Here is an 8,188-nt window from a genome sequence, read left to right on the forward strand (position 1 = left end):
GACCTGGTGTAGGGAACCTGCTTTGGCAGGGGGTTAGACTCGATGATCTCTGGAGTCTACGATTCTGTGAAATTAAGTTTCTCTGTGAAATTAAACAGTGTTCGCTTAATTAACTGTATTCTTAAAAATATGGATTTGTACTGAGGTGTTATCAGAGAACTATTGTATTGTTCTTGGACTCAGTTTTCTGTCATTTTATATTTACCCAGTCCAATTTGCTTCTCCTTCTCATCTCCCTAGCTTTATATCCCTGACCTAATAAATAGATAAGAACCTAATTTATATTTGAACTTTTTAGCCAATAAGGTAGGTGCATGTCCTTGCCTATGCAGAGTAGATGCTGAAGGTGGATGCCAAGATCTCTCTGCTTTGTCCCAGGATAAACTCTAAATATGTAAGGGTTTTTCACAGAAATGAATAAGCAAATTAAATAAATGAAATAAACTGATTAGAAACTGTACTGGTCTGCATTCAGTGTGTTTGGTCTGCTTGAACACTCAGTCAGAATTTTTGCAATGGAAGGATATACTTGATTTCTTTTTTTTTTTTTCTATTCTTGCTTCTGAAAGTGCTGCTTCTTTTTTCTGTCTTAACTGTGTGCTACACCCCTTCACTGAGCAAAAATCACATTGTCACCTTCATTTTCAAGTCAACTACTAGAACCAGTTTTTTTGCAAACAGTGAAATTAATTCAGCAATTACCTGTCATACACAACATGATGTTATTCTCAGCACAGAATAACACTAAAACTGTTTTTCTTGATTCTTTTATGAAGAATGTTAATAAAATTCTCCTAATTTAATTTTACTGCATAGGTGGATTTGTGTTTCTATGTCTTACTATTTTGCTTTAACTTCATAGATCTTGAATAAATCTTTATAACACTTGCCCTGAGAGTTTAAAGAAAATTTTTATTTGTAATTCTGGTATGTACAAGGCCAAGTATGAGCTCTGCCACTACTGTTTTGTTTTGTTTTCTTTTTCTTTTAGACTTTGGTTCTATGTCCTGTGTTGTAATGAATTTGTGTAGTTTTGATTTGGTTTGTTTTTTTGCTTCCTAACTTTTCTGTTTTGCTCTATTTTTGTTGCCACGGAGCCTGAAAGCTGAAAGATAAATTGTAGCAATGGATAACCAATTATTTTAGATACAGTGATAACATCTGAAAAGTGAAATTCTCCACAGGGAGCAGTTTGATATTTGATCAAATGCTAGAGAAATTATTGAAGTTTTCACTAGAATACTTCACTCCTTAAAGAGAAAAGACATGGGCAACTGGAAGAATCTCACAAGGAAAAATAATACTGTTTAGCTTCCTGTAGAACTCAGGCACTTATCTTTGTGCTATTTTGAATAATTCTTCAGCTAGAAACTGTACCAGTGACTATCTTACAGCCATCTTTCAGTGCCTAGAAATGTTAAACACTGAATTGTATTGACTGCTCATTGAACTTGGAAGACAAAAATATGCAAGGTGAGGCTATTTTTGTATCCAGGAAGGCTTATGTCTCACTGATGTACTGTAATCAGAGTGCTAGTAAATAGGTATAGTTCATATTGTGAAGCAAGTTTGGAGTTAATGGAATAAGTTACGGTGAAAAGCTAAGTAGGATTTTAGTAAGATGTATCAGTCTCTCTGCTTCATAGAAGGTGGGATAAATGTGGAAGACAGCACTGGAGGCAGCAGACCACTCAACCCACAGGAGCATTCTGAACACTTAATACTGAACATTCTGAAGATTAGGGGATACAAAAACATTTTCCTCTGTTAGCTGCCATAAACAGGCTCATTGATATATGGAATTTTTTTTTCATATCAAGTGTACATTAGTCCAGAGGTAAATTATGACATTATTTTGATAAATGATAAAGAGTATAGATGTTTTGTTTTTTTTTTTTAAAAAGGCAGAAGATCACAACTACCTCTGATAAATTTCACACCAGCTCAAATGGATATGGAGCAGGCACATACTATCATCATAAAATGATTTGGGCTGCAAGGGATCTTAAAAATCATCTACTTTCAGACCACTAGTATGGTTAGGGACGCTTCCCACTAGACCAGTTTGCCCGAAGCCTCATCCAGCCTGGCCTTGAATGCCTGCAAGGTGAGAACATCCACAGCTTTTCTGGGCAATCTGTTCCAGTGCCTCACCACTCTCATAGCTAAGACTTTCTTCAAAATATATAGGTTGTATCTACCCTCCTTTAGTCTACCTTCTTTAATGAGAGTCCCTCTCCATCTTTCTTGTAGGCCTCTGTATTGGAAAGTTGTGATCTCCCCAGAGCATTCTATTTCCAAGATGAGCAAATCCAACTGTTTTCAACCTCAGGAGAGGAGCTTCACCTCTCTGATCATCCTCTTCATCCTTTTCTGTACGCTGTCCAACAGTTCTATGTACTTGTTACGCTGGGGGACCCAGATCTGAATGCGATACTCTAGGTGGGGCCTCACAAGAGCAGAACATAGGGGAAGAATCTTTGACCTACTAGAAACGCATCTTTTGTTGCAGCCCAAGATACAGTTGACCTTCTGGATTGCAAGCACAGAATGATGGTTTATGTTTAGCTTTTCATACATTTGCACCCTAAGTCCTTGTCCTGGGGATTGCTTTTTGTGTTTGGGTTTGCCCTGACCCAGGTGTAGGGTCTCCCACTTGGTCATGTTGAACTTCAAGAAGTTCACAGATACTGTTCTCTCAAGTCTGTCAAGGTATCTCTCTGGATGGCATCCTTTACTCTGATCAGTAAAGTACCGCTGCCGCAGCTGATGAAACTAACCTATGAAATCACTAAGGTATACCTGTGAGACAAAAGCTGATCTTTTAGTACAAGGTCTTAGGGTTCAAGCTAAGCTCTGGAAGCTGAATACAGTAAGTTCAGAAGCACAAAAAAATTTGAACAGATTTTCAGTATCAGCAATCCATCACTTGTCCATTACTTTAGCCCTTATAGCAAAGAAATAACACTGTGAATATCTAAGAGAACATGTTGTCCCAAGGTACCAAAGGATCTACAGATAGGAATGTGAATCTTAATGTCAAAGAGGTAAATGAGATAAACTGGTGGTATGAGCTGATTTTGTAATATGAACTGTTTCTTAAATGTTGTGATGAATGTAAACAGTGCACTTCCCTGAGTTGAAAGGGTTTGGGTTTTTTTGTGTTGTGTGTTTTGTTTGTGTGTCTGTACGTGACTAGTCTAGCTAAAGCAGATTTTGTTGTCTGAGGTTTGAGGTCATTTGTTTTTTTGGAGATGATTTTGAGGATCTGGATCTTTGGGTCAGATGCTGGAGTAGTGCCATTTTTTTTCACTTGGATGCTACTGCTTACAATTCTCAAAAGATCCCTCTATGCATTTTATGCTTGTGCAGTTCTGCTACTAGTGCAGTTGCTCTGGTATTGCTTCACAGCAGCAGCATCTTACTCCTTCAGTTAGACCTTCTGTCTGAAGAAACTGAATGCTTTTGTAACAGCTTTTCTGTACCACACTTCTGTTACTATTCCTCTTTATGGTTAAGAGAAGTTAAAGAGCCTTTGCTTTTTTCCAAGATCTTCAACAGAATAAATCTCCAGTGCCTGCTTCCTCATCCTTTCCTATGATCCAAAAATTTTCTCGTGATTTTTTTTCTACTAATTGTATATAGCACTGAATTTCTAGGTATAATGTCTTAAATGTCTTAGTGAGTGGTTGCTAACCATTTCATAGACTCATGGCTTTAATTATTGGTGAAGTAAGAACAATCATATATTATATCATGAAGTACAGAAAGTATTTAGTGGAACTGTTCACATGTTTAAAGCTAGACTGAAAGCAAAATGCCTTTTTGAATAGAAGCCTGAAAAGTGAAGCATGTTTCCAGAATACCCTCGGTATTAGATTGTGGTGAGGGGGGATCAGCTTGTTCTCCCATGCAATTAGCAGTAGGACTAGAGAGAATAGACACAAATTGCACCAGGGGAGATTCAGGCTGGATGATAGGAAATACTTGTCTTTGAGAGTGGTCAGGTGCTGGAACGAGCTGCCCAGGCAAGTGGTGGAGTCACCATTCCTGGATGTGTTCAAGAAACATTTAAATTTGGTACTGAGGAAAGCTAAGGATGGGGAAGGCTATGCTTACTGAGGGAAATATCTAAGGATATTTCAGCTTCTACTTGTTGCAAATAACTTTCTGGTTCCTAACATAACTTTAAAGTGAGATTTGAAAGGATAGAGTTTCCTCAGGACTTGGAATGCAGATGACAAGACTCCAAATTCATAATTCATAGAATGAAAAGTAGTTCCATGATGTTCAGACATGTTTCACGATTTTAAGTAACACTTGGAAGTGTGATATTACTGACATCTGCATTTTCTCATAGAATGATTTCATTTTCTTGTTTCTGACTCATTTTTCTTTAATTATCAACTGCTTAAAAACTGACCTGCTTAGCATAGGTCTTAGTATTGTATTATTGTTTATTTTACTTTGAGTTCTCTGCAATGATTTCTGGATTCCTGCAGTTTTATATTCTTCCTTTCTGTTCTACAAATTTAACACGATTTTATTGTGTTTAAACATTAATGATATTTTGTTTTGGAGCTTTCTCTGCTTTCATGCTGTTGGAACTCCACATACAGCTTGCTTTTAAGCTAAAAAGTGAAGTAAAGTAATTATAATATCCAAAGACAACTTATGCATCTGCATCTTTATTTGTATTGCTGCAGTGCCCTATTTTTCCTACAGAGGAGCTGCTTTATCTATAAGGGTTCATCTAGAATTATTGTGTACAAGTAAATTTTTAACATGCTTGTAGGATTTTTGATCTGGTGGGTTTTTTGTTTGTTTGTTTTAATACAAGTTGCATTAATTCATATTTACAAAGATAATATTTAATAAGAAAGAAAGCTAGAAACAAACATCGTGCCATGCAGGTTGGAATTGCTGTTATTTAACACTGCCTCCCACTTTCCCTTCAGGTTGTTTGTATTAATTCTACATGGAATGCTCTGTCACCAAAGCTGAGTTGTGATACAAGACCCCTTATTTTAAAAGCATTGAATGAACTGTTTGCTCTGGTTCCTTCATTAACAGTGAATACAAATGAATATGAGGTATGTACCTCAGACTACACTGAATCTCTTCTTTCATTATATTATTGTATATGAGTTTTACAAATACATGCATTTTTTTGCCTATCACTAAACTGCAACCCCTCACAATACACATTCCCATACCATTTCACAGCTTTAGTTTGCATTAATGAATCCTGAGAGACAGGTGTGAAATTTGAGTGAAACACTTATCACAAATTTCCATCTCACAGGATGTATTTGTAGTTCAGGCCTGTACCCTTTGTCTTTCTTAATGCAGTGCACATTGAAAAAGCAGGCTATGTAAAATAACTTGACTTCAACTGCATTCTTACTTAAAGAAAAACTGAATGTATGTGTTGTCTACTTTTATAGAAATTCAAAGCTCAAGTTCTCAGCTTCCTGTGGAAAAACACACAAAACAAGGTAGGTGACAACTGGAAATGTTAATTCTGAGTGTCTGTATTAGTAATGGTGTTAATAAATGGTGTCAGCAACTAGATATTAGATTTGATACCTTTCCATCAAGAAAAGTTATCAGTGCCAATAATGTTTTGTGGAAGCATTTTCTTCTTGTTGAATGTTTAAACCTGTTTTTGAAGCAGTGTGATGTACAAGAAAAATGGTAGCTAACTGCTAGTCCTGAGATTTGCAGCTCCCACAAAGAATTGTCCCACCAAAGTAGTTTGAGTCCTGTGGTAGGCTTCAGCATTGACATAGTAGAATTCCTTTGACTAAGCCAAAATTGTGATAACTCGCTTAATTTGGAAAATGTCTAAAATCAGATTTTATATTATTTAGGTAAGTACAAAATGTAGAGATCAATTCAGACCAATTGCATGGGTATGTATGCCTTATTTCCTTGCTGAGGTATTGTGTCTGGGAATGTTGGGCTGCCATAGCCATAAAGTTAGTACAACCAAAGAACTTTAGTTTAAACGTAGCTTATATTTCTACATAAACTACACCTACAGCAGTAGTAGAGTATAGTAATCAGAATGATGTCAGGCCTAGATAATTGGTTTTATTAGTTTGCATTTTATTTATAAAGTACAAACTAATTTGGAGAATATCTCAGGAAAGCACTACTGTTTAAAGAAAAGAGTCGGTTATTCTTTTTCAGCATTCGGTGGTTAGTCGATAGGCTTTTTGTATATGAAATGTTTGGTGTGTACCAGTGCTGTTTGCTGTGCTTGTGATTTTCTTTCTTCCTGTTAATTTCCTAGGATGCTATTGTAGCTGTTTCAGCCTACAAATCGCTCTCATCATTTGGCTCTGACGAACATACAATTCTTCATCTTCCTGAACAGGTAGCAATGTTGTATTTTTAGTAGTGAGGGACATCTTTTATTTTGATACCAGTTTTATCCTGTGAGTGATGCGTCATTTCTATGAGAGAACTGAGAGTCTCAAAGTAAAGAAAGAGTGTGAATTCCTGCTAGTGCAATGATATTGCATATGATTAGCATAACTAAGGTTTATGAGAGGGAAAACCTGCAAGTAGAAGCTAAGCAGTCAGAAAGTAGTTTTTCTTGTTTGAGTGGTCAAATCAGCACATTATTCATTAGACACCAGATTTGCAGTAGATTCTTCTGAGAATGTATGCAACTGAGTCTTTACACCAAGGAGCTCTCATGAATGCTCTTCCATCCATTGCAGTAATACTCATGCTTGCTGCTCTTCTTCCTGAAATGGGCAAGTCAATTTAAAAATAGGTGCTTGTTTTGAACTGAGCTGAAAACTTGACCAGCCTTAGTTCTATACTTCCACAGCATGGCATTTTGGTTTTTTTTGTTGTTGTTGTTGATTAAAAACCATAGCCAGAAAGTACTTGAGATCACTTATTAGACATCTTGTTCAATATTTAAAGGACTGTTAAAATCTAAAACTTCAGTCTGATCTGTTGAATCAGTAACCTTACAAAATGGAACAGTAGGAGAAAATGAACAAATAAGATCATTTTTGTGAGTTATTTTCTCTTTTAGAAAAACACTGTAAGGTGACAAAGTTTACCAGACAATACTTAGTACTCCATTGGTATTTTATAATATAGTAAATACCTCTGAGATTTTAGTTCCTGCATTATTACAGAGTGGGCTCAGTTTGGGAAATACAACTGCATATTATGAAAATGCAGATAATTAAAATTTTAAAAAACATACTTGCTGTATATAAATCAATTGAAAGAGTTGAGCGCAAGCCTTGCAAATGAAAAATGTGTTTTCAGAGAAGAGCACAAGACAGAATAAGGGAAATCTCCTACCACTTATTGTAATGCCATTTCTCTTCTGAGGTGGTACATAGTTCAGTATTACTTGTGCTGTTATTTCACCATTATCAGAAAAGGAATATATTTCCATTGAAAACACTGGAAATATTTTGCAGTTCTTCAAATTCTGAGAACTGCATCAAAATATAATTGCACAGAACATTTTTAGTATAAAGTACAAAGCATGGCTTATTTCTGTGCTCGAAGAAGAATGAGAGTAATAATTAAATTTTAGTAATACTATTTCAGTCTGCAAGCGTCAAGACTAATTTTGTTACTGCAGATATCATGGATTATATATTCATTCAGGTAGAAGGAAAGCTTTAATTATTTTACCCCCAATCAATGAAATGGATTGAAATTAATGAAATAGGGAACTTTTCATATTTAGTTGCTATTTTTGATGTTCGAAATCATGAAAGATAATGAGGATTTAGAGATTTGTTCTGATGCTTCTGTTTTTAACTTTCTAGGCACGAACAGAAATTAACTCTTTGGAGGATACAGATGTGAATGAAGATGAGGAAGAGAGGGAGGTGGATCTTTCTATTCCAGGTTCTTCGTATATCAAGTTGTTGTCTCTAACACCGGATTCTGTATTAGGAGGTACAGTGTGTACAAATTCAAGTTTGTTTTGTGGATTTGTAACAGCAAGGACTGTACATGCATTTGGCTTTCTTGTAATAACGTGTTGAAGCGTGGGCTGGTTTGTTTTTTTCGGACATCTTAATAAATTACAGGAAAAAGTATAAACTAAAATTTCAGAGGAAAATAAGACCTGCAACTCAGTCTGAGGAAGACAGTGGGTCAGAGGTCCTGATGCTGAGGGGAAAAAAAAAAAGCTTTG

The 8,188-nt window shown here is 36.0% G+C and overlaps 1 long non-coding RNA gene across 1 annotated transcript; it reads left to right on the forward strand.

Annotated features, from left to right (window-relative positions):
• The first annotated feature begins 4,938 nt into the window (after positions 1-4,938).
• On the forward strand, positions 4,939-7,944 carry LOC104915050. Its single transcript, XR_004162139.1, has 4 exons — positions 4,939-5,093; positions 5,448-5,498; positions 6,299-6,382; positions 7,815-7,944. It is a non-coding gene; the product is annotated as an uncharacterized LOC104915050 (long non-coding RNA).
• Positions 7,945-8,188: the final 244 nt, after the last annotated feature.

Source organism: Meleagris gallopavo, chromosome Z (assembly GCF_000146605.3).
Source record: "Meleagris gallopavo isolate NT-WF06-2002-E0010 breed Aviagen turkey brand Nicholas breeding stock chromosome Z, Turkey_5.1, whole genome shotgun sequence".
Taxonomy (NCBI): domain Eukaryota; kingdom Metazoa; phylum Chordata; class Aves; order Galliformes; family Phasianidae; genus Meleagris; species Meleagris gallopavo.